The following is a 24,968-nucleotide window of genomic DNA, read 5'->3' on the forward strand; positions in this document are numbered from 1 at the left end:
ATACTTTAGGAAATTTCTCATTTCTTCAAAATGTTTAAATTTATTGGTAGAAAGTTGGTCTAGTGTTCTCTTTTTATCTTTTTAGTCTTTGGCATGTCTGAGGTTAAGACTCCCTTTTTCATTTCTAATTATTTTTATTTAAGCTTTATCTCTTATTTTTCTTGGTCAGACTCATACAACTGTTGTCTACTTTATTATTGTTTTTTTTAAAAATAAGTAGAATCCTCGGTATTTTCTTTGTGTTTTCTATTTCATTAATTTCTGTTTTTATCATTTTTTTTCTATTTTCTTGGAGTTTCTTCAGCTTTTTATTCTTTAATTTCCTTTTCTTTTTATTTTTTTTTATTGTTTATTTATTTTTAAGAGGGAGAGAGACAGAGTGCTAGTGCGGGGAGGGGCAGAGAGTGAGGGAAACACAGAATCTGAAGCAGGCTTCAGGCTCTGAGCTGTCAGCACAGAGCCTGACACGGGGCTTGAACTCATGAACCGTGAGATCATGACCTGGGCGGAAGTCGGACGCTTAACTGACTGAGCCACCCAGGTACCCCTCTTTCTCCAACTTCTTAAGTTGGATACTTAGCTCATGAATTTTCAGGCTTTTTTCTTTAACACAAATCAAAAGGTTTTTAATTGTATTAATTAATCTCTACTAATTTTTATCTGTGTTATCTATTAATAGTTCGGAGAGGGGGCGCCTGGGTGGCGCAGTCGGTTAAGCGTCCGACTTCAGCCAGGTCACGATCTCGCGGTCCGTGAGTTCGAGCCCCGCGTCAGGCTCTGGGCTGATGGCTCGGAGCCTGGAGCCTGTTTCCGATTCTGTGTCTCCCTCTCTCTCTGCCCCTCCCCCGTTCATGCTCTGTCTCTCTCTGTCCCAAAAATAAATAAAAAAAAAAAAAAAAAAAAAAAAAAACGTTTAAAAAAAAAAAAATAGTTCGGAGAGATTTATTGGCATAGCTACTCTGATATAAATTTGTCAAATTTTAACTTTGTATCTTTTAATTTTTGCTTTTATTTTGCTGATATTAATGTGGCTGCTACATTTTTATGATTAGCATTTTTCTGGAATCTTTTTAATATTTAACTTTCATAATTTCTGCTATTCATATATAATAAATCTTTAGAGATCTTCTATTTCCTTTTCATTTGTTTATTTTTATTTTTTTAAGTCTTATTTATTTAAGTAATCTCTACACACAAGATGGGCCTCGAGCTCACAACCCCTAGATCAAGAGTCACATGCTCTACTTGTTATTTTATTTATTTATTTATTTTGAGAGTCAGAGAAAGAGAGAGAGAGAGAGAGAGAGAGAGCACACAGGAGCAGGGGAGGGGCAGAGAGAGAGGGAGAGAGAGAATCCCAAGCATGCTGTGCATTGTCAGTGCAGAGACTGACTTGGGACTCAGTCCCACAAACTGTGAGACCATGACTTGAGCTGAAATCAAGAGTCGGACGCTTTACTGAGCCACCCAGGCACCCCATGTCACATGTTCTTCTGACTGAGCTGGCCAGGTGCTCCCATTTGCTTATTTTTTTAATCCACCAAAACAATCTCTGTTTTTAAGCTGGCAAACTCAACATATTTACACAGAATATAGTTGAATTACTTGTAATCTATTATGTTTTTTTTGTTTTTTGCATGTGAGTTTAATTTGTTTAGTAGAAATTTACAACTTTTTTCCACTCTTACTTTACATCATCTCTTTGTTCCACTTTTTCTATGTCTTTTTTCTCTCTTGACTTTATTTTTGTTTAGTTGTTTGTTTTATTATTTAATTTTTGCCTTCTATCACATGGGAATATATACACTATTTTTTATTCTCTATATAGTAGTAGTAGTCTTTTAGTAATCTTATTTAACAACTCAACAAGATCTAAAACCCATCATACTGTAACTTCTTTCAAGCAATACAAATCTAAGGATACTTTTCCTGTACCAACCTCCACCCTGCTACCCCAAGTTAAGGAGTTGGTAAATGTACAGGGTAAAATTTCCAGAGTAAAAATTAAAAAGTTAATTTTAATACCACTAGAGGGCGAAATGCATTTTTCAAAATGACTTGTTTTACACACTTCAAAATAATGTTATAGTAAAACCCTGGTTTGTGATCATAATTCATTCTCAAAACATGCTTGTAATCCAAAGCACTTGTATATCAAAGTGAATTTCCCCATCAGAAATAACGGCAACTCAGATGATTCGTTCCACAACCCAAAAATATTCATATAAAGATGATTACAATGCTGTAATATAATACAAAATAATAAGGAAAATACAAAATATAAAGAAAAATAAACAAATCAACCTACACTTACCTTTGAAAAGCTTCATGGCCGGTGTGAGGGAGACAAGAGAGAGGAGGGTTATTGTGTAGGACAGTTTTCACACTTTCAGTCTCACTAACGGAATCACTGCTGTCTATTGGCTCAATGGAATCTTTTTTCTTTTCATGCAACTTTAACAAGGAACCTGTCCAATGACACACGGCTTTTGCTTCCTTTTGAGGATTTCGTGAAAATGTGACATTGCATTGTTATTAAACAGATTCATTGCTCACACTGCTCAGCCTTTTTTGCGTAGTCCTTTCCTACAAAATTGTGTACTCTTCCCCACGTTTTATACATCTCCCTAATCTCATCTGAAGTGAGGGATTCCTCCACCTTTTTCTCCTCCTCCTCTACAGACGAGATACAGACGTAGATTTCTTACAAAATTTTGCAGTTTTGGCCACTTGCAGACCTCGTTTGTACCTCTCGATGATTTCCTTCTTAACTTCCACTGTGATCATTTCCTTCTCGTAACTGCCTTTCTTTTCAACCCTTTTCTGCATGGGGGCCATTGTATACACTCTCATGGGTGTTGACTACAGTACAGTATTAATAAAATCTTTTTACATATTGTATTTAATGTAACTGGCAATAAGGCAGCAGAGGAAAGGGTCTATATCTGCAGGCAGCCTGACCTAGAATGAGGCAAAGCATTCCTAAGCTTACTCTTGTATGGAAAAGCAAAGGACTGTCCATAGGTGCTTTGAAGTGACAAAAAATCCACTAGTGCCAGTTGTGGGCAGCTTCCAATGTTCTGAAAAACCACTGGTTTCTGCCAAACACCATGGGCTGAGACGGAGCATCTGAACATTGAAGATGATCACCCACAATCCTGCAGCGAGCGAGAGAGAGAAGAACCATTGGCTCAATTGCAGTCATGTGATATTCGGCATCACGTACTACCCATATTATGAGACATCGCTTGTTTATCAAGTTAAAATGTATTAGAAATGTTTGCTTGTCTTGCGGAACACTCACAGAACAGGTTACTCGCCATCCAAGGTTTTAACCGTATTTATATTAGTTGCAAATTGAATGATCTATCAAACGACCAAACAAACTTTTGTTTCAAGAATGTGGCCTAAAGATGCATATACTCTAGTATTTTAAGATTCAATTAAATTAACGGAAGAAATATAAACATAAAAATTAATTCAGAGCAGCACAAGAAATGAGTCTGAGGTGCCACCAGAATCACAGAACAGTGGAGAGTTTCTGAATCATGTAAAGCAGGAGCCACACTAGAGCATTAAATCTGAGATGGGGGGGGGTGGGATGGCAGGAGGGGGACACAGGAGGCTCCATTTTGTGTATGTACATTTGTGTCGTCTGACTTTCTACAAAGAAAACGTACTCGTGCATCATTTGTGTAGGAAAAAAAGGTTATTCCATAGTCATTTATAAATAAACTATATGGATAGAGATTTGATGATAAAAACCTAACAGAGCTGAGGATCTCTGAAGCTTGTACATTTGACCAATGTCGTAAGAACTCCTCCAAAAGGGGGCTAACATCAGAGACAGCGGAAGTCTTTAATTCACATGGAATGTATTTTTGTTATGAAATAAAGATCTGACTGCATATATATTTTTTCCAGTGGATAGTCAACTGTCTCAATACCATTTACTGGTTAATTACCCTTTTCCAACAGAGTTGAAATGCACCTTTATCATTTAATAGATTCCTTTAAATACATAGATATGTTTTCTATTTTTATTTTTTTTTAATGTATATTTATTTTTGAGAGCAAGAGAGTGTGAGTGGTGGAGGGGCAGGGAGGGAGGGAGACACAGAATCTGAAGTAGGCTCCAGGCTCTGAGCTGTCAGCACAGAGCCTGACTTGGGGCTCGAACTCATAGACTGTGAGATCATGACCTGAAGTTGGACACTCAACTGACTGAGCCACCCAGGTGCCCCTGTTTTCTATTCTTTTCCACTCATATTCTGTCCGTCCCTGCCCCAATTCTATACTATATTAATTATTGTTGCTTTAAAAAAATTTTTTTAGTGTTTATTTTTGAGACAGACAGACAGACAGACAGACAGACAGAGTGTGAGCAAGGGAGGGGCAGAGAGAGAGGGAGACACAGAATCCGAAACAGGCTCCAGGCTCTGAGCTGTCAGCACAGAACCCAACGTGGGGCTTGAACTCATGAACCATGAGATCTTGACCTGATCTAAAGTCAGATGCTTAACTGACTGAGCCACCCAGGCCCTCTCATTATTGTTGCTTTTTAATGTGTTTTTAGCTCTGGCAGTTAAACATATGATTTTTTCTTTTGCAACACTATGTCATGCTCCTGCATTTTATTTTTCAGGTGAAATTTAGAATTTGATTAATTTTCTTAAAAATTATCATTAGCTATCAATTGGAATAACATTAAATATGTAGACACATTTGAGGAAGATCGACTTCTTTATACCACTGAGCCTTTCCACCCACGCAGTTTTACATTTGCTTGTCTTTTTTCTCCATCTTCTGTCTCCACTTCTCTTCCTATGTCACTTTGTTATCCGCTAGTGAACATTATTCTCTTCCTTACAGGATATATCAGCTCGTTGTGTCAGTTCACACCTTACCCAATTTTACTGCCAGAAAAGAGGACTGTTCTTTTTCCCAGCTGTGCCTCAGTAAGTCCTGGAGTAGGACACTCTTTGGCCTGGCTTGGTCACTTACCCTCTTCCTCACCAATCACAGGAGCCAGGAAAGTGGAGTCGTGAGTCCAATCAGGAGAGGTAAACTGCACAGGAATTTGAGCAAAAACAGTATAACATAAAGAATTTTTAACTATTACAGGAAACTGGGAGTATTAACGGGCTGGCCAGCAAGAAACAAAGAAAACACAAAAGAATATAGAAACCGCACATTTGAGGGGCAAGCACTATTCCAGGGGCTGGGTTGGAGATTCAAGGAACAGACTTGCGCACTCTCCCCTCGCCCCCAATACAGCTGAGTTCCAGGCCTAATTGGAAAGGGCACAGCCATGGCTCACTGAAATTTGGTAGGGTGCTTTCCAGAGAGAAGTCATAAGAAATCCACCTTCTAACTGCTGCGGAAAGCAGTTCACAGGAGATGTCTCACGGCGGGGAGGCTCTCCTACAAAACCTCACGATAGGGAGCAGGGGTGGTGGCTACCTATGCTGTAGGAGGCAGACACCTCACGATAGGGAGCAGGGGTGGCGGCTACCTATGCTGTAGGAGGCAGACACTGGAGAAGCTGCTGACGCTGTAGGAGCCCCATGAACTACAGAAACCTGCCTGACCGCTGGGCTCCATAAGCATCTCTACAACAGAACGATGCTGTATTTCTATGGAAGAAGACACTGCTATCCTCCTTACCAGTAAAATGCTCACCCTTTTCCCAGAAAAGGAGACACAGGGTCCTCAGATTCATCACATCCATTGCTAGCTATATTACTTAGTCCTCAGGTTCAGTCACCATTCCACTGAATATTGTTACTTAAAGACTAATTGTAAGGTTAACTTATGTAGCGAGTTGCATTGTGGCCTCAGGAGATAGGTCTACGTTCTAGTCCTTTTTTGGAAACAGGGTCTTTGAAGACATCATTCAATTAGGGATCTTGAGATGAGGTCATCCTGGATTTACAGTGGGCCCTAAATCCAAGGACTGGTGTCCTTATGAGAGAAAAAAAGGCAGGGGCAGGGGCAGATTTGAGCTACAGACACACACAGAGAAGACAATATGAAAATGGAGGCAGAGATTGGAGTGACGCATTCATAGGCCGAAGGATGCTAACGATTACCAGGCTGCCACCAGAAGCTAAGAGAAAGACATGGAACACATTCTCTCTCAGAGCCTCCAAAAGAAACCAACACTGCCCACACCTTGATTTTGGAATTCTGACTTCCAGAACTGTAAGAGAACAAATTTCTGTTGTTTTAATCCATCAGATTTGTGGTACTTTATCACAACAGAACTAGGAAACCAACACGGCTTCCAATAACTTGAATGTCAAGTAAAAATAGGAAGGAGATAAAGGGATAAAATGATCAGTAAACACAAATGAACGCGTAAGATATAATAAGCCAAGAGAAAACATGCAACGATACTGCATTTCTGTAATTGTTCACAAGGTCACAGTTAGTGACCTATAGCTTTCACTTCACTACCCATTCTGCATTTCCCTACTGTCAGCTGGGACCTCAGTCAGTTGGGATTCTTTGCTTGGTGGAGTGGCCCAAACCTTCATTTCCAAAGGATCTCAGTCTTCTAACACCCTACCATTTATTTTTGGTTGCTATGAATTTTCACTAACTTTAATATTAGACATAGAAGTACAAAGAGGATTCCGGAGACTCTTCTGGGTTCTAGACTGTCTTTCTTGCCTCCACTGTGTGTAAGTAACCTAGTGTCCCAAACAGTGTCACCATTTAAGAATATCATCTCACGAACAGTTTACAGCTTTGGGTAGGGATTTTACTTGTTGTTGCTAATTTAGTAAATATAAGAGGGAGTTCAAAATGCCTCTAATTAGTTTGTGTGTGCCTTTTCTGTATACTTTATTTATATAAATAAATGTCATAATAGTTTCTTTATATATTTATATGTTATTCATGCAGTAAACGTTTGGCAGAAGTCATATATATATATATATATATATATATATATACACACACAGTGATACATATGTGTATATACATATATATATATATACACACACACACACACACAATTAGTGTATATGTACATACATACATATCTCTATGTACATACATACATACATACATACATATTACTCCAGCCAGTAAATTACCTCTTGTTTTTGCTTTTTGTGGCAGTGGTATAAGGAACCCCAAATGGCCAGATGGTAGTCTCGTCTTCCAATTCAGTGAAACCATTGATATATCTCATGAAAGAAGCATTCTCCCTTTGGGGACTAAGGTCTCTACTCCGGCAGCAAAGTTTCCAGGTAAGGGAGGGAAAATTTCTGAGGGGATTATAAAGTGAGGTTGTGAGAAGAGCCGCTCCCACTCCCATACCTTGATTCTGATGTGTTCTGGCTATGGAAGCGAGGGTACCATGTGATGGTCTCTGATGCAAAACGTATCCTGTAAGACAGGCTTTCATTTCTTTCCAGGGTGTTGCCTCTCAGCTGGGCTATGGCTGAGGCTTCAGTAAGTCATTTCACTGTTCAGTTCAGCCGGCTGCTTTCAATCGAAGGGGAATGTGGTAAGGCCCGTTAATTTCCTATGCATGGACGCATGGCTGCACTTCCTTTGCCATGAAATGAGTTCCCCGATCGGATGCGGTGCCGTGTGGAATGCACTGCTGGTAGATGGCACACCATTTTGTGAGTTCACAAACACTAGGTGCTGCAGGCAGAAACATTATGAGCAGCAAAGACTATCCATTTTCAGGGTACAGGAGTACTCCAATAAGGATGAATCTTTGCCCCCTCAAAGGTGGAAGAGGTCCGGTACGATCAATCTGCCGTCAGACAGCTGTTTTTAGTAGCCCAGGGAAAGGGGGCCAGATCAAGGACTCGGTGTTGTTTTCTGCTCTCTCTCTTGACAGCAGTGTCAGCAAGGGGAGCCTCAGTAAGGAGACATTCAGATTGTTGAGCGTATACATAGCCTGCATCCCCACCACCATGGCCACTTTGTTCAAGGGCCCACTGAGCAAGCCCTGGGTGGCTAAGCAAAGAGGCTGCCTGACATCCAGAGACAGTGCCATTTCACCCACCTGATTATTAAAGTCTCCTCTGCAATGGGTACCTGTAGCGTGTATCCAAATGGTACACACGGATCTTCACAGTTTGTGCTCATGAAAAGAAACTTATCTATATACCTCTTCCCCACACTACCTCGTCACCAAACTTCCAATCTTATTCCTTTCCAAGTCCCTGTACATCTAGAAGAAACCACTAGCAATCACAACTCCCACTTGGAGCCACATTAGATTGGAGGTAGGTAAAGAGCAAACATAGTTCTCCAAATAAGAGGTGTAAGTACTTTTCCCAAAAGAAGAGAGGTGTTCTTGGCTGACAAACCAATAAATGTTCCCTACATGTTACCCTTTGGCTGTTCAGTGCATGCGCGCGCACACACACACACACACACACACACACACACACACACACACACTGGTTTTCACATAGCTGTAGTTTCTCTTAACATAAAGCAACTATCCCTTATGCAATTGACAATGTACTCAATCCCTACCCAATGCTAGAGGAAAACTCAATGTCACCTGCAGCCCAAATTCAGGATCTTTGAGTGTAGCCAATCTTGATAAGGTCCAGATCTAGCTAAATGATAATGATAATGGATTTTTTCCCCAATGCACAAATATATAATAGAGGGGGGTGGGGAACAGGATAACAAAACCTAATAAGAAAGGGCAAAAAGGAGACTCACTGTGCCATGGTTGAGCATATACTGTATAATGTAGAATAAGTGTAAGAAGGACTTCTCTTCTCCAGGAGCAAACTGAGATCTCTTGTCAGTCACTCAAAGTGCCAAGATTTCCTTTATCTATTATCCTCAAAGGCTGTCCTTTAGAGAAGTAGTGAAAAGGAATTTCCTGGGACTTCCCTGGCAACTGAATTCATCTTTCTGCAGATCCCAGATGTTGTCTTTGAGACAGCACAGCAGTAGAGGCCTTTTGCAAGGCTAAAGGCTTTCTGGCAATCCCTTAAAATTTACTTGGCTGTCAGTCAATGTCATTTAGGGGAAATCCATTAGCTTGTTATCAGAAATCTCATTTAGACAGCAAGCTTTAAATAGGGACTTTGCCCTTCTTGTTTCCATCTCTTGGAAACTGGCCTAGCAACTCTACTCTGTCAATCACCCTAGATCTTAGTTCACTGTCTTTGCCACAGACTTTATCTGAGGGCAGGGAGGGAAGCAGGCTGGGATTGTAAAGCCAGGTTACAGCTTCAGACTGTCCCCTAAGTTGTGCCCCACTCAACTGGCACAATGGGAGAAATTATCTTTCAGTTGGTAAGGGGGCACAGCAGAAGATATTTGAGAAGAGCCCCGAGGAATGAGACATCCCTGACTCCATTGTCCTGCTGGGTCTCTGCAATCCTGTTTAGTGTTTTAACCTTATGAGGGATGAAGCGGGGAGGGGGGGGGGCAGAAAATCTAACTGTTTCAATTGGCAGAGTAGATATTATCTGATCACTATCAACGCAAGATAACTAACCCACTGGCAGAAAGGACTCCTCTTACCAGCTATATAAGTACCACTTTATTATTGCCCATCTCCTTCTGAGTGGCCCTGCTGAACCAGTCTGTCTCTCTCAGAGCACCAAGGGAGTAAGAAGTAGCCAATATATTCCAATAGCTTGATTAAAAAAAAACAAAAACGAGTTTTCATAAAGCTAGAAGCCTTAGTGGACACAGATATCTGTTGTGAAGGATCACTTTTTGCTTGTTTGTTTTTAGTTATCAACACAGACAAATGCTTTCATAAGTAGAAAACTGCATGCTTAGGGGCCACATTAATGTCAAATTACTAAATGTTTCAAAATGCTCCTCTCAATTTCTATACCTATTTCATTGCTGATCAGTACAGTTTATAGACTGGCTTTGGTCCATACATCACATTTTGAGGAGCACTTATCTAACAGATAAATCTCACTAGGTTCCCAGCCTAGGTATCAATTTCTGTATTAATGGAGAGTCTTGGTTCAGAACATATACTGTATATTCTAACCTTACCTACCACCTGAATAATGAGTAATATTATAATCTTACCTGGCACCTAAATAATGGAGCACATTCTAAGACCAGTGAAGCCCACTGACTCTATCTCATTGTTTTACGTCTTCTGTGGTGAAGTGAATTCCTTTGTCAGAGGAAGGGTGTATGGGCTAATGTGATAGGTCTACGGAGAATGGGGCTTGCTTGCAGCAACATACATCCATTTCCTGGATGAGGCACTTGTAGTGCGACAAATTGTCGACTAATCTATGACAAAAGGGAGTCTGAAGTAATTGACTGGCTTCATACTAGGTATCTTGCTGGTCCCCTGAAAGAAAGCTGCCTCATGATGATCTTAAAATTGGTCACCATTGATGTGAAATTGACTTTTCAGCCTTGGCACTAATCAGGGGATTACAGCCTTTCCCTTGCCATTTCCTTGGCAAATCAGACCATGTTACACTACAGCTTAAAACCCATCACTTCCTCTAGCACTTGGAAGAAAATCCAAACTCCCTTCTGTGTCTACGAGGCACTGAAGGTTTAAGGCCTGACTTTCTCTCCAATTTCATCTGATGTCACTCTTTCCCTTGATTTGATCAGGATGCTCCATCCACGCTAATGCTTCGGCATAGCAAACTCTTAGCATATCTTGTTCCCTCTGTCCGGAACACTCTCTGAACATCCCTTCCACTCCCATAGCTTTCAGTTAACAGATGAAATGTTACCTCCTAAGAGTCATCACCCCAGTATGACACAGACATTACTTTCCAGTCAAGCCTCGTTTATTTTCTTCACTTATACCTAACCAAGCTACAATTATTTAATATTATTCGAAAATAAGTTAGTACAAATACTGCAGCAAAATGGAAATTCCATTCATCTACAGAGCTTTTTAAATGCTCAGATATTTTTTGAATACTTAGAGTAGGAAGCAAAAGATCAAGAGCCATCCTTAGAGACCCAATAGATAATAAAATACCCAAATGGTTGCATACTCCCAAATCCCCTGAAGTCAGCCCTTGCCTTCATTTTCAAACGGATAGTGGCATTATCATTTTTCACCCACGATTCACACCAATCAGAGACCAGATACCCTTGACCCCGCCTTGTGGCCTTTTATTAAATCAGAGCTGCCCATCGGCCTTTTCTGTGGCCAGAGGCTTCTGGCTGCAGCTGAGCTCGGGAGCAGAGGCCCGTGCCAGCCTGAAGAGTGGGACTCCGGGGGCGCCGCGGGGTTCTGCGCTGCCTGGCGCTCCCCAGGCCGTTACCCGAGTCTCGCTCGCGCGGGCAGCGCCTCTCAAGCCACCCCCGAGAGCTCATCGGACCGCAGCGCGGCCGTTCAAACTGGCGAGTGTGCGCCTCTCAGGGTTCCCGGATTCCAGGGCTACTTGGGCGCAGAGCCGTGAAAGAGTCTCAGTCCCCAGGCGCCCAGCTTTCGAGTGACCGCCCTCTTACGCCCGTCGGCCTGAGCCACCGTTTCTCCAGCTGGGCTCCCCAGCCCTAGCCTGCAGCCGCCCTCGCCCCGGTCCATCTTTCCAGGATCTGACTGCGCCGCGTATAAGCCTCTGAAGTGCTCGGGCTCCCAGGAGGAGTCCTGACCGCAAACCCAAGTTGAGTAAGGAATAGGGAAGGGAGAGACGACAGAAGTGTGACCTAAGCTCCCTGCCTCTATCTGTCTGTCTATCTAGCTATCTATCTATCTATCCATCCATCCACCCACCCATCCACCCACCCTTCTATCGATCTGTCCATCCATCCTTCTGCTATCATCTCCTGCCGCTGTATTTTAGGACTAGAATTAGAATTCCTTAATGAGAGGTTTATCATGACGTCGTAAATTAACGCGTTTAACTGAAAAAGCGAAAATAGGACTTTTTCAGACAGAAAATGTCTTAGAAAATAAATTTACTTGTTGAGAACTAGTTTTGCTAATTGCGTTAAATGGTGGACCTTGAAGTTGAACGAGCTAACGAGAAAGTTCTAAGGTTTTGACAAAAAAATTAAAGTCCATTTATACTATACTGTATGCCAGGAACAACGTACTCATGTTTAGAGATGAGCTGGAAAGGTACAAAGACCACGCAGTTTTTTCAAAACCTTTTTAGGCGGTCCTCCAGCAAAAGAAGTCTAGCCCAGTGGCACTCCCTGCCCCCAACACCCGGACGTCGCCAAGCCCAAGAGCGGGAGGGGCCTACCTTGCGGGACCAGGAAGGAGGAAGGGAAAGTGGGGAAAGGGGCGGGGGAAAGTGACGGGAGCAGTGAGAGCCGGAAATGAGTGGCTAGCGAGGAGCCCAGGGGCGCCCTGTCCGGCGGCGCTCTAGCCCCCGCGCACTGTCTCTATGTTCCCCCTGCGTCTGGTCTATTTATTGTCGCGGGGAAGAAGCGGCCGCCCAGTACCCGGAACAACAAAGCACGAAAGACGGAGCCCGAGCCTCGGGGGCTCCTAGCAACGGGTCGGGGCGGGAGTTCCATGGAGACTGGGGAGCGCGCCCGCCTCATCATCATCCTTGTCCTCCAGCTTATCCTCCGCGTCCGACGTAACCGGCAGCAGCGCTGCCGCCGCGTTCTCTGCCGCCGCCCCCTCTTCCCACGGTAACCCCGTAGGCGACCCTGGGCGGGGGGAGCGCGGGCGACCGGGCGGCCTGAGCGCCGGGTGCCGGGCATCTGGGCGCCGGGGTTGGCGTGTGCGAGCCGGGCCGTACGGTTGGTGGGGTGTGCGGGGGCGGACGACCCGAGGAGAGGAACTAAGGTGGGAGGAATTGGTCCGGGGGCCGAGGGAGGGTCTACTTCTTAGGAGGACCGGGTGATATTTGGGGAGCTCATCAGGGATAACGGCGTGGGGGGCGGGGCGTCCCTGCCTGCGAGCTTAACCGAGCGGGGTGTAGCAGAAGAAAAGAAGTGTTTTATTTTTCCTGTTAGCCACCCCTGGGAAAGACAGAAGGGAGATTCCCCATCCGTTTCTGTGAAGCCCTCACCCTGGAGAAGAAGAATCGTGCAAAGATGCTAGGGGTCCATTGCTTCCCAGAAAACTTCCAGCGGCCTCTGCCGCGGCGGGAATGCTACCAAATAGCATCTTCCCCCGTTACTGGTGCCGGCAATGCCAACAGCCCCGCTTTATTATTATTATTATTATTACTACCCAAATTAGGTTTGATGAAGGATCCGGAACTGAGGAAGATAAAATGAATTGTGGGCAGAGCTAAACGAGGATCAGAATTGGGATAAGCGCTTAATGATAGCCCGTAAGAGCCCTAAAAGTAATTTAATTGAGAATGACGGTTTTTAAGACTCCTTCAGCCGCGGTGTGCATCTGCGGGCTCTGTCAGTGTGCTCATTGCAATAAGACTCAGACTGCAGCCAGCCAGTTCACATCTGTGAGCTCTCTGCGTCTGTCACCTGCAGTTGCAAAGCGACACTGGCAGTTAACCAGCGTGGGCTTCTGTATTTAGGGTTAAGAACCGTGCCTTAAAATTGGCTGTGGGTAAAAAAGAGAAACAAGCCTGGTGTGATTTTTGTGTGAAGAACCAATTACAGAATCCCTGAGAAAATTGAAAAATAGAAATACAAGGAAAAGATTTAGCAGTCGGAGCGTTATCTGCTGTCTCTTTTAAAGTTTGAGAAAATGGCAGGGCATTCAAATGGAGAAGGGACTTTTATCGCTATCTGGTTTAAAGAATTATTTGCAGTTTGGTACCTCCAGGTAAATATTTGTCAGCTTATATGATCTCTGTGCTTTACATCACTATTTAGTGGTTTTATACTTTCCCAAATCATTCCAGGTCAGTCAATGAGGTTTCCCTAATGGCATACTGAAATGGCCACATATACCTTCAAGAGAATATCATCTTCATGTCCAGTGAGAATAAAGCTCTTTATATAAAGTTGAGGATTAACAATGAAAATAAAACTGATAAATCACAGAAGCAATTATGTCAACCGCAGCTTCTGTTTGTCTCAAGCTTTTTTTTTTTTTTTTTTTTTTTTTTGGCTAAGCTGGCTTGTCTTAAGCAAAATGTGTCATCCTTATTCTCAGCCCCCTCTTTTCATACTCTTTGCCTTCAAGATCAGAAACTAATGGTCTGCTAATAAGTGCTCTTGATTGGTTCACTATAGCCAGAATAGCGTTTTTAACACAGGCATTTTCATGGAGTTGGGGTTCAGTATCTCTTGTTAAAGGACTTTCATGGATGTGCAGTTACCTTTAATGGAAAGTATAAACATTGGGAGACTTAGAGTTGCGTTTTAAGATTCTAAGAGGAAAAACCCAAGATTGTCACCTTTAGGTTAATGAATCAAGGATTGTTTAATCTTTTCATAAAGCTCTTCTTCTATGAAGGATATCCTGGGGGAGGACCACACTTGAAGCTGTTGGATGTTGAGTCCCAAGATTTCCATAGTGCACATGAGACTTAAGTGAATTCCCTCAATCACAGGGTTGCCATCACATACTTCACCTAGACCTGTTTGTGGTTCCCTGTCTGTTCCGTGTTTGAGTGGGGGTCAGGCCCTAGCTTCCACCTTTAGTAGCAGTCCAAATTCTGTGTTCCCTGCTCTCTACTGTAACATTCCCAGTGTTTGGTGTTGTTTTAGTTCCTATCCTTATTTAATCATGTAACAGTCCAAATGATTTTTTTGGGCTATTTGTATTGTTTGTTTCTTACGGAGTTTTCGGTATACATCCTTGGGCTATATATCCTTTTCATTAATGTTATTTTGTTGTATTTTCCTTCTTCTGTATGCCTCCCCTTTATTTGTAGAATTGAAGTGGTCATGTCAGATGTTCTGTATTCATTCTGTTTGTGCAGAACAGCAGGTTAAGAGCCTCATGCTGGGAAATAAAGCATGTAAAAAATATTGTCACTTTTCAGAATTAAAAGGTGTTTTACAAGTTCAAGTGGTAGTACTATAATTATAGGCACAGTCACTTTTTTAAACGTTAAAAGTATTGTAGAGCTCACTGTGTGTTTTTAATTGAGCCTCAGATTTTCATAATTTTTATTCTGAAAACCTTCTTAGTATCAGTCTTTTCTGATCATTTTGCATCTGAATATTTAACTGAAATTACATTTTGCCAAGTTTGAGGGAACAATTTAAGTGATTCCCACAAATTTTTCTTTATGTGGATAATTTTTATATCAAAACTTTTGTGGATATACAGTAGTCCCCTCTTTATCTGTGGTTTTGCTTCCTGTGGGTTCAGTTCCCCCTGGTCAGCCAGGGGCTGGAAGCAGACAATCTTCCTTCTGATGTATGGTCGGAATGTCAGTAGTAGCTTAATATTAGGTTATTAGGTCATAGGGCCTACATCATTCACCTCATTTCATCTCAACATATATGCATTTTATCATCTCACATCACAAAAAGAAGGGGGAGTAGAGTACAATAAGATATTTTGAGAAAGACCACATTCACATAACTTTTCTTATAGTACATTGTTATAATTGTTCTGTTTTACTACTCTTGTTAATCTCTTACTGTGCCTTATTTAGAAATTACGCTTTAACATAGGTATGTATGTACAGAGAAAAACATAGTGTATATAGGGTTTAGTATTACCTGCAGTTTCAGGCATCCACTAGGGGTCTTGGAACATATACTCTATAAATGAGGGGAACTACTATATACGTGTATAGAATGTGCAGAATTTGCTCTAAAGTAGAGCAAATACATATGAAATATGCAACCGAATGTTATTGGAGAATGTTATTTATCATGGATGTGGCACATCACTTATAATAAATATTGTATAATCTAGTTGAATGGGTGTCAGCATTGTTTTTAGGCGAAGGGAGCTGGTAAGAATCTGGTGATTGAACGGATTTCCTTCCGTTGCATCATTGACCATGTGATGAAATTATTATTGCTTTGAAAAATAAAATTTAAATTGATTTTAGAAGAATTTATAGTAGAATGTTTCCCCCGTGTGTTTAACTGAAGACCTGTAGTGCTTTGAAAATTTAGCTGTGTTGTGACATTTGAATTAAAAAATAAGGATTTCCTGAAACGTACACTCAGATTTGTTACACCTTTTATATGCCTAATGCCGCATCGAGTACGTAAAGCTGGATGAAAGGTGTTTCTCTTCAGGTGCTTTTTGTGCACTTGTAGATAGCAGAGAAATGGACATACCATGAATACCGAAACACGACACACAAATTTGTATTTTAAATCCCTTGTTACACACTGCCTGGTGCTATTGATGTACAGATTTCATCATGCCTGATAAAATTAGGACTTTCTGGAGGATCAGGACTATGAGTTGCCATCCTATTGTATGCTAATGTCATGCAGGTGTGTGTACATATTTTGAAGATTAACATGTTAATAAAAGGGTATATTTATTTTCTTTGACTTCGGAGGGTAATCTGGTAGATGAGGGGAACCTTTAATTATCTAATTAGTAGTCTAATTCTTGATGCCTACAATTTCAGTTGTTTTGTTTTTTTGTTTTACTGGCTGCAAATTATAAGCAAAAACTTCTCTAACATGATTGGGGATTCTTTTCTTTAAACCAGTTCAAACAGTAAAAATAATGATTTACTGCCTTGAGTAGCTCCAGTATTTGCTCGCATGAATACCACCTTGGGAAATTTCGAAAGGGTGAAAGAGTATATGTGTGTTTGAGGTCTTGCCAGGCTACGTATACAAATTTGACTTTTGTGATACAACCTTTTATTAAGACGAAAGATACGGAGTGTGTGTGTCTGTGTAGTTGTGGAAAAACCAAGATTCTAGAAATAGGTCAGTAGTGAAAAAGAATCAGTTTGTATCAGAAGTTATATTCATCTGGTCTTATCGTGTGATTGGTGATAAAATTTGGCTTCGATGTCTTGTTTTGGATGGGACACCTGCTGCTAGGGATCCCATTAAATGTTAAACACACTAAAGTGAGTTCTGGGACAGTTCGGATGGGCCTTCGTGCAGGAATCAATAATGAAACTGTTTAAAATTTCACGAAAAAAAAAAAGCGTAGCACAAAAGTTTGGCTGGCAACTTCAGGCATGCAGTATTCATTCATCAAGCAAGAGTACTGAAAATCAGATTGTGTACTGAGGACGCTTTTGTCAGGACATGTGTGGATGAGGACTCTTACTGTTTTAATTGTATTTAGCACCATAGAGATCTGCTTATAAACATTGGTCCGTGGTATGTTTTTTTGTTTTGTTTTGTTTTATGTCTGTTTATTTTTGAGCGAGCGACAGAGACAGAGCAGAGCTTGAGCAGGGAAGGGGCAGAAAGAGAGAGAGGGAGAAACGGAATCGGAAGCAGGCTCCGGGCTCTGAGCTGTCAGCACAGAGCCTGATGCATGACTTGAACCCACAGACTATGAGATCATGACCTGAGCTGAAGTTGGACGCTTAACTGGCTGAGGCACCCAGGTGCCCCTGTTTTTGGTTTTTAACTCCCTCGATGAGAATGCATAAAATTTTAAAAGAAGTAAAAATTTGTTTTTGTTAATTAAATAGTTCCAAAGAATCAGGTGCGAGCCTTCTTTTGTTGATAAATTACAGGTATTTTCATTGTGAGGCAGAACAATTTTAGTCAAAATCAGTTATACTGTTTTCTTAGGATTAGTCTTAATATAGCACTTAACAGTATGGAATCAGGATACAGGCTGTCTGTGTTCAGTACAGTGGCCGTGCTGCTTTTTGATGATATGGCCTGAGTAATTTATTTCACTGCCTTGATTCCCCAGTTGTTTCCACTACAGTATGGGACTAATCCCAGTACGACCCTGTAGGATTGCTGTGAGAATTAAGTGAAAAGCATTTGGAACAATGCTCAGCATAATTAGGTGAAAAAATATTCCCTGATGCTAACAGCATTGGTACTAGGCAGCACATGAAAGGTGAACCAGCTATATAGTTTGTGTCCTTCATATGGAGGCTTTCTGTTAAAGCACTGGAATTCTTGATGTGTGATTACCGACTTAGACTCATCCCTGCTGTTAGGTTCCGGGGGGAGGGAAGCACTTTTGTTTTAATTTTGAATTATCACACAGGCATCTGGTTAGCACTTATGGCAGATGGACTAAGTAAAAAGAGACATCTCTGTTTCTTGGGAAAGGAAGGCCAACAAAGCCTGATCTGGCACCACGTTGCAGCTATTGAAATGCTATTACCCTGTGGACTTGACCGCTTGTTTTGCTGTATGGTGCTTCTGAATAAAAGCAATAGACCCTGATGGTTTTATTTAGCAGAATTCCTCTTTCTTTAGAGGACACTATTTTTGCTTGTATAACCTTAAATGGTGATAAACTTGAAACTTGTTGGTGTCTTTGTCAGGCCATTTAACTTGTGTTTTCTGTTATCACTATAAATGTCCTACATTGTAGCTTTCTTGTAATTTTAGAAGTAGCTGAGACTGCTGCTCTGCTCCAGTAATTCAAGTGACTCAAGGATGACCGCATAGAACTGGAAAATTATTTGTTTATGGTAAGGCTAACACCAGATACCGAGGCTTACCTAAGCAGGGGAATAGCTTGATAATTGTAGTTTTGTTTAGGCTGTTATTAAAATGGTTAACTTTTTAAAGTGAAGTACAAATGTTTTAGTTTAGTTAGAAGGACATTTGAAACTGCTGACTAGAAAATAAATGTTTCTGCTTAAATACAGTGAATTGCAAACTGTTCTTTTCTGTTTTGGCTGACATCCAGGTCTTGGTTTTTAGTTGAAATAATGTTTTCATGAAAGGTATATTACAGAAGTTTATATGAAACGTGCTATTAAAAATATGTTTTGCTTTAAACGTACAGGGGTCGAGTTTTATAACCCTTCCATATTGTGCTGTTTTGTTTTAGTTGCTTTTTATACTATTTCTCCCCTAAGAAGATTGGCGTATATGCTTGTATGTAGAGATGTGGCTTTTGTTTTCCTGTTTAAAGAGAGGGAAGTTTAGTTGATGTTCTTGATTTAGTTGAGTAGTCATTTCGTTGACTAGATTGATATAGTATTGATATAATATTGTTAACATTATTCCTATAGCCATCATGGATTCTGGATCTGAAAAATATTGAGATAAGCAAAGAAATGATCATGGCTATTTCACTGATACCTATATCCATATGTATCTATATATATCTCTGTAGATATCTATATCCATAGATATTTATCCATAGATATATCTATAGAGATATAGATATATAGTTTATACATACACACCTCCATATATCCTTTTAGATATTCTAAGGACTATAGTGGGAGATTTTTACGAAAACAGGTCTCCAAGGTGTTAATATTGTCCAGAATAAAAGCCCGTTTTGAAATAAAGGTCTGACTGACACATTGTTAAATGTTCCCTAGTGTTCTTTCCACCACACTTTTTCAGGGACCGGTGTTGCTGACCTTGAGATATAAAGATAATAAAGCTGATGTGTAGTCTAAAAGCACAAATACGAAGATGGGAATTTGGTTTTTGACTATGGGCACCATTTATAGAACCCATCGTTGTTTGAACCTCAGCTAACATTCCTGGTAAACCTGAACCTTCTGTGGAATAAGAACCACCCCAGTCCTTGTAAATTGCTGCAGAGCCTCTTTCAAGGCGCAGAGCCTTTTCTTTTCCTTACCAGCTGATGGCTACAGTGAGCTTCTTGGCTGTCTCCAGTTGTTCGTATGCATGTGTAACCCGGTGAAGTTGTGATGAGCATCCTTTAATTGCACGGCTTGACCATATATATCCCAGAATCTCTGCTGGGGGCAGGTTAGGGTAGATGTGGAGTACAACCTTCCTGAAGGCATAGTCACCAGTTCATGAGACCTGCCTCAGCACAACGTTGGTATGCTAATCTCAAAGGTACACTAGATTTCTTAACCCAGTTCTTTCCTCCTTTTTTGGTGATGGTGGCAGTTAAGGTATGTGACACAGCTGAACAGTTTATGATTGACGAAAAGCCACGCGAATAACTCTTTTATCATCTCAGCAGCATACTGCTCATGTGAATCCTTAGGTTAGTAAAGCTGAGAAAACCTTTGGCTGGCCAGTGATCTTGAAAATTCTCCTTCAGTGCATAGTACAGTACCACTTGGATAATTGTTTAATTTGTGTGTCTATTAAGAATGTGTGTCTATTAAGAATGTGTGCCTTTTAATTTACTCTTTCTAGGCTTTTTGTTTGGGGCCGATTAAATTGGAAGAGTTTCAAATGTCTGAAGCTACATTCTTAATTCGTCTTGTGTTACATCCTCACTCTTACTTTGTAAAGAGTGGAATGATGGCTTCATTATCATATTCATTTAATTGCACGACTGGTAGGCTGGAGGCAGCTGACCTGTTGGCTGGTCTGTGACCAGCTACCATGGAATGAACGTTGGGTATGGATGGTTTAGGGCTCACAGGACTCCTGGGGTTAAAATGGAGAACGTAACCCTTAGGAGAAAGGAAAGGGAATATATACATCAAAAACATTAAGGATCCGTATGGGTGTTTTAATTAAAATAATTCTTTCTTTACATCAGAAACATACTTCTGTATTTGTAAAAGCTCCTGAAACACAGTTGCCCTTCAGGATTTGGGGGTCTAAACTGAAACCAATAATAACTTGTTAGGTGTGTGAACACTAAGCAGAACATACCAGTAAGTTAAATAAGGGACATAATAGATGCTGTTAGAGAACTTGAGTGGTTTGGGGCTACTAAGATTCTTACCTGTTACAGTGAAAAATGTCTGCCCTTCCTACTTACTCCCCAACCCCACAATTCGGTTTTTCACTTGTTCTTGAAGTATTCATCTAATTTAGCAACTATTTGTTGAGTTGATAACCAAGTGCCAGCTAAGCCAAATTCTAAAGGTTACACATTTATATTAAACAGCTCTCTTCAAGGCGTGTGGTGCCTATAGCACACGGTCATCATGCAGACGGTACCTCTGCCGTACCCTCTGCTCGGAGAGCTCCTCTTAGTGTTTCGTGACCGGTTCCTTCTTATCCTACAAGATCGCACGTTAAGAATGATTTTTCGTCTCTGAGGAACTTAAGAGGCCTGCCTGCATCATTCCTTCTAGAGTTTCTGTTGTGTCCTCTTATTCCCTTCACAACATAGATCACATTTTCTTAATTATTTTAATTGCTTATCTGTTCATTGTCAGATTCTTCCGCCGGAATACAGCTGCCGTGAAGTTTCCTTCCCTGACCGTTGTTCTGAGCTGTATTCCCCGTGTCCAGCTACAGTGCTTGGTTCGTATCAGTTGTGTATTCAATGAGTCTAACCACAAGTAAGAGTCTGTTAGTGAAGCAATGAGGAAAGGGCATCCTAGGCAAATTTAAAATTAAGAAAAGGTCTGCTGGAGGAGAAATAATGAATAGCTGAGATTGTTAAGGTGTGTTGGAAGTGGAAGAAGATTAGGTCACAAAAGGTGAATTGGAGGCTCGAAGCTCACTGCATTCCAAGCCAAGCAAGTTAGATTCCATGTGTCCGTGCAAGAGAGCCAGACTTTTCTTTAAGCAGGGGTGTGGCACAGTTAGGAAGAGAGCTTATTTGTTGGATGGACTAGATTGCGGATACTGCAAGCAAAGTTCCATTAGAAGGCCGTGGTCATAAGGACATGTGAAAGCCTAAAATAAAATGTCGATGCTTCGGATGCAGAAAAGAAGCAAAGTGAAAAGTTAACTGGGTATAAGAGAAAGAGAAGAGCTGAAGGATGATTGATTCTGAAATTTCTGATTCAGGTGTTGAGTGTTGGAGGGTGGCTTCATCAACTGAAATTAAGAATTAAGAGACCACAAGTATTTCTGAGGGGATTAATTGATTTTGGATATGTTGGTTTAAGTTAATGAACATACCGCACAGCCAGTGAAGAAAATGGATTCAGATCTCTGATAGGTTAGGATTGATGTAGGAGTCATAAACTCAGAGATAACAGTTGAAGCTTGGAAAGCTTATAGAAGAAAAGGTTTATAACCTTCAGGGCTCTTAAATTCATCGAGAATATGAAAAACAAATGGCCTCCTCAGGTACACTTCCAAATTTGTGTGTGCACAATTTCAGGGGTTCCTCACCTCTGGAACCTATTGTTGAGCTTTTCAGGAACTGTCCTGGGATTCAGTGAGGAACTTCCAATTTGCGGAACAGAAAAGTATTGGAGATGGGAGGAGAACCTAGGGAAAGGTGCCTCAGAAGCCAAAACTAGGGGTGGTGAGGGAGAATTTTGAGAGTCAGGAGTGCCCCGTGCTTTGTGCTCTGGAGAGGTCCATCAGGAGGGAGTTTCAACTGCGACATCAGATTCAGCAGTGAGCCGCTCGTTCCTAAACATTTCATACCATGCAGAGGCACAGGGCAGAGTGTGACAGTTTCATGCATGAATCAAGTTAAGGAAACAACGCATGGTAAACAGACTACAGAAGTCTTGATGTTCTCTAATGATAAACAGGCCTAATATGAGAATAGAGTCCATTTTAAGGACCTGCCGAAAGGGAAATTCCATTATTTTGATGACCTGTTGTGGTGTTGCAGCCCAGTGGTTCTCAGCTGGCTGCCCACTAGAAACAACTTGGCAATGTTTTTAAAAATTAGGGCCCCCATGAAGGTTAGTTAATCAATATCTCTGGGGGTTGAGATTTTTGTAGTTGTTATTTTGTTTTATCTTTTACTTAGTACTTAAGAGCTAGTGTTGCAGTCAGAAAACTTCATTATCATTCCTGATTTATGTTCTATGTAAGAATACTTTCTTTTACTTGTATGTTATCTAATTACTCAGTTTACTGTTGTGCTGTTTTAAAATATTTTGTCTTTCTCGCAGACCTTAATTTCCAGTTTAAAAAACGTGACTCAGCCCTCAGTCAATTAAAGATCTGACAGTTCTGAGTAAATTAAGACGTTCTTAATGGTGCTTACATGTGGAAAGATACTCATTCTGTAACCCTGTTTGCTTTTATTTAAGTATGTTACTTTTTTTACTAAATAGTAAAAACTGCTTTTTACCTAGAAAAGTTTGAACTCTGTATTACTATATTCCAGCTAGCTGATTTATTTCATAATTCTACCTTCCTTTTCTTAAAATGGCACTCATACATGACATAGACCTTAAACAGGTTGTCTACACTAGAGCACACATTTTATATGAAGGGTAAGCCTGTAAAAGCAGTTGAAAGGAAACCATCAAAATAGAAAATTTCTCATGTTGTATTCTACCTTGGGGTGCTTTCTCTTGATTAAATTCTTGGTGAGCTGTCGGCATTCAAGTTTGAACCCTGCATTCACATCCCTGACATAAAAATCAGAATACAGAATACGGAGAACTTTGAACTTTATGGGTGTCAACCCTGACACCAACCAGAAGGTGAAAGAGGGGTTGTTCAGCTTACTAGCCACCTAGAGAGTTAATATTTATACTACCAAGAAAATTATAATCTTTTTAAAATTATGTGGTTTTATTAGCTTATTAGTGGCTTAATTAGTTTCACAAAGTGTGGTTACTTATGAGTAAGTTAGGACAAATATCAAGATTCTCTATAAAGTGACAGACGTAACTAGTTTTTGAAATGATGGCTCACAATATGGGAGAATACGACATATAAGACTGGGGAGAAAACCTATGCCATACACTTGAAATGAACACAGTAGATTTACACTTTAAGCGAAATGAACATGATACACAGTTTTGTTGCAGTTTAATTTCCAAATCTGTTGTACCTCTAATTTTCCTGTGTTTGCAGGTACCTAGCTAAGTAAAAGCAAAATATATATTTTGCAATATGTAATAGACTTGGTCAGATTCTTTTTCCCTCTCTCTCCTTGTTCCCCTTCTCCCCTAACCCCAACCCCCCCCCAAAAAAAAAAAAAACCTCTGCATAATAAGCACTTGGTTTGAAATGGTTTTATTATTGAGGATTTTTTTAAAAATCACTGTTAAATCTATTTTTTTATAATACTAAACAGACACATCAAAATTTCCACTTGCTTTTTTCTTTTTTTCTTTTTCCTTTTATTCTTTGTCCTTTTTAGAGTTTATTTATTTTGAGAGAGAGACAGAGAGAGAGAGAGAGAGAGAGAGAGATCCAGAGTGGGGGAGGGGCAGAGAAAGGGGGGGAGAGAGAGAGGATCCCAAGCAGGCTCTGCACTGTCAGTGCAGAGCCTGACTTGAGGCTCCAGCTCACAAACCACAGGATCATGATCTAGGCTGAAATTAAGAGTCAGACACTTAACCGATTGAGCCACCCAAGCACCCCCAACCCCACTTTTTTTTTTTTTTTTTAAAGAGAGAGAAAGCAGAGGAGAGGGGCAGAGGAGCCTGACATGGGGCTCAATTCCATGACCCTGAGCTCATGACCTGAGCTGAAATCAGGAGCTTGACTCTCAACTCACTGAACCACCCCGGTGCCCCTCTACCCCTTGCTTTTAGACTTGAAAGAACATGATTTGTTTTTGTTTTTGTTTTCCAAAGCTTGAGGACCACAGCAGATAACTGGAAATCCTTTCCAGTTTTGAACACTTCTCTATTCATGGAAGATAAAGAAAGGAGATAATAATAACAATGAGAATTGCTAAGTTTGAATGCTTACCAACTGTTAGTACTGCACTGTGTTTTGCATGAAATTTCAATTTTTGCAACACTCTAGGATAGGTCCTATTACCTGCCTTATTTACTAGATGAGGACATTTAGGCACAAAGGCATTAAATAACTTACCTAGGGTCACACAGCTGATAAATGGTAGGGTCTTGGTTTAACCCAAGTGATCTATTCCAGAGTCTGAGCTCTGAAACCTGTGTGTGTGTGTGTGTGTGTGTGTGTGTGTGTGTGTGTGTACTGCTTTTTAATCTCAAGCTAACAGTTAAGCTCTTCCAGACATTTTATTGAATGTGTTTAGTGTCTTGGGAACTATGCTAAGGTTTGGGTGTAAAAATAAGTAAGATTTGATTATGTACTTGAGGAGTTTATTGTCTACCAGGGAGACATAAATAAATACGAAATTTTACTATAGTGTGGGGAAATCCTGTGATAGTGGTTTGCATAGCAACATGGTACTGGGACTC

The 24,968-nt window shown here is 40.8% G+C and overlaps 1 protein-coding gene and 1 long non-coding RNA gene across 10 annotated transcripts in view; one reads left to right on the forward strand and one right to left on the reverse strand.

Annotated features, from left to right (window-relative positions):
- The window catches only part of LOC131514880 (uncharacterized), a 36,647-nt gene extending 27,226 nt beyond the window's left edge, over positions 1-9,421 (reverse strand). For both annotated transcript variants that reach the window (XR_009263311.1, XR_009263310.1), the window contains exons 1-2: positions 7,330-9,421; positions 2,315-3,158 (exon numbers count right to left, since the gene is read on the reverse strand). This is a non-coding gene — a long non-coding RNA (uncharacterized LOC131514880). The remainder of the gene's footprint in view (positions 1-2,314; positions 3,159-7,329) is intronic.
- Positions 9,422-11,169: 1,748 nt separating this feature from the next.
- TBPL1 (TATA-box binding protein like 1) overlaps positions 11,170-24,968 on the forward strand; it is a 35,476-nt gene continuing 21,677 nt past the window's right edge. The window contains exons 1-3 of one of the 8 annotated variants that reach the window (XM_058735345.1): positions 11,170-11,609; positions 18,352-18,434; positions 21,084-21,171. The gene's annotated coding sequence lies outside the window, so the exon portion shown is untranslated. Of the gene's footprint in view, positions 11,615-12,262; positions 12,592-12,629; positions 12,749-18,351; positions 18,435-21,083; positions 21,172-24,968 lie in introns of those variants that run through there. The other 7 variants (XM_058735344.1, XM_058735343.1, XM_058735341.1 and 4 more) reach the window with 7 other exon arrangements.

Source organism: Neofelis nebulosa, chromosome 6 (genome assembly GCF_028018385.1).
Source record: "Neofelis nebulosa isolate mNeoNeb1 chromosome 6, mNeoNeb1.pri, whole genome shotgun sequence".
Lineage (NCBI taxonomy): Eukaryota > Metazoa > Chordata > Mammalia > Carnivora > Felidae > Neofelis > Neofelis nebulosa.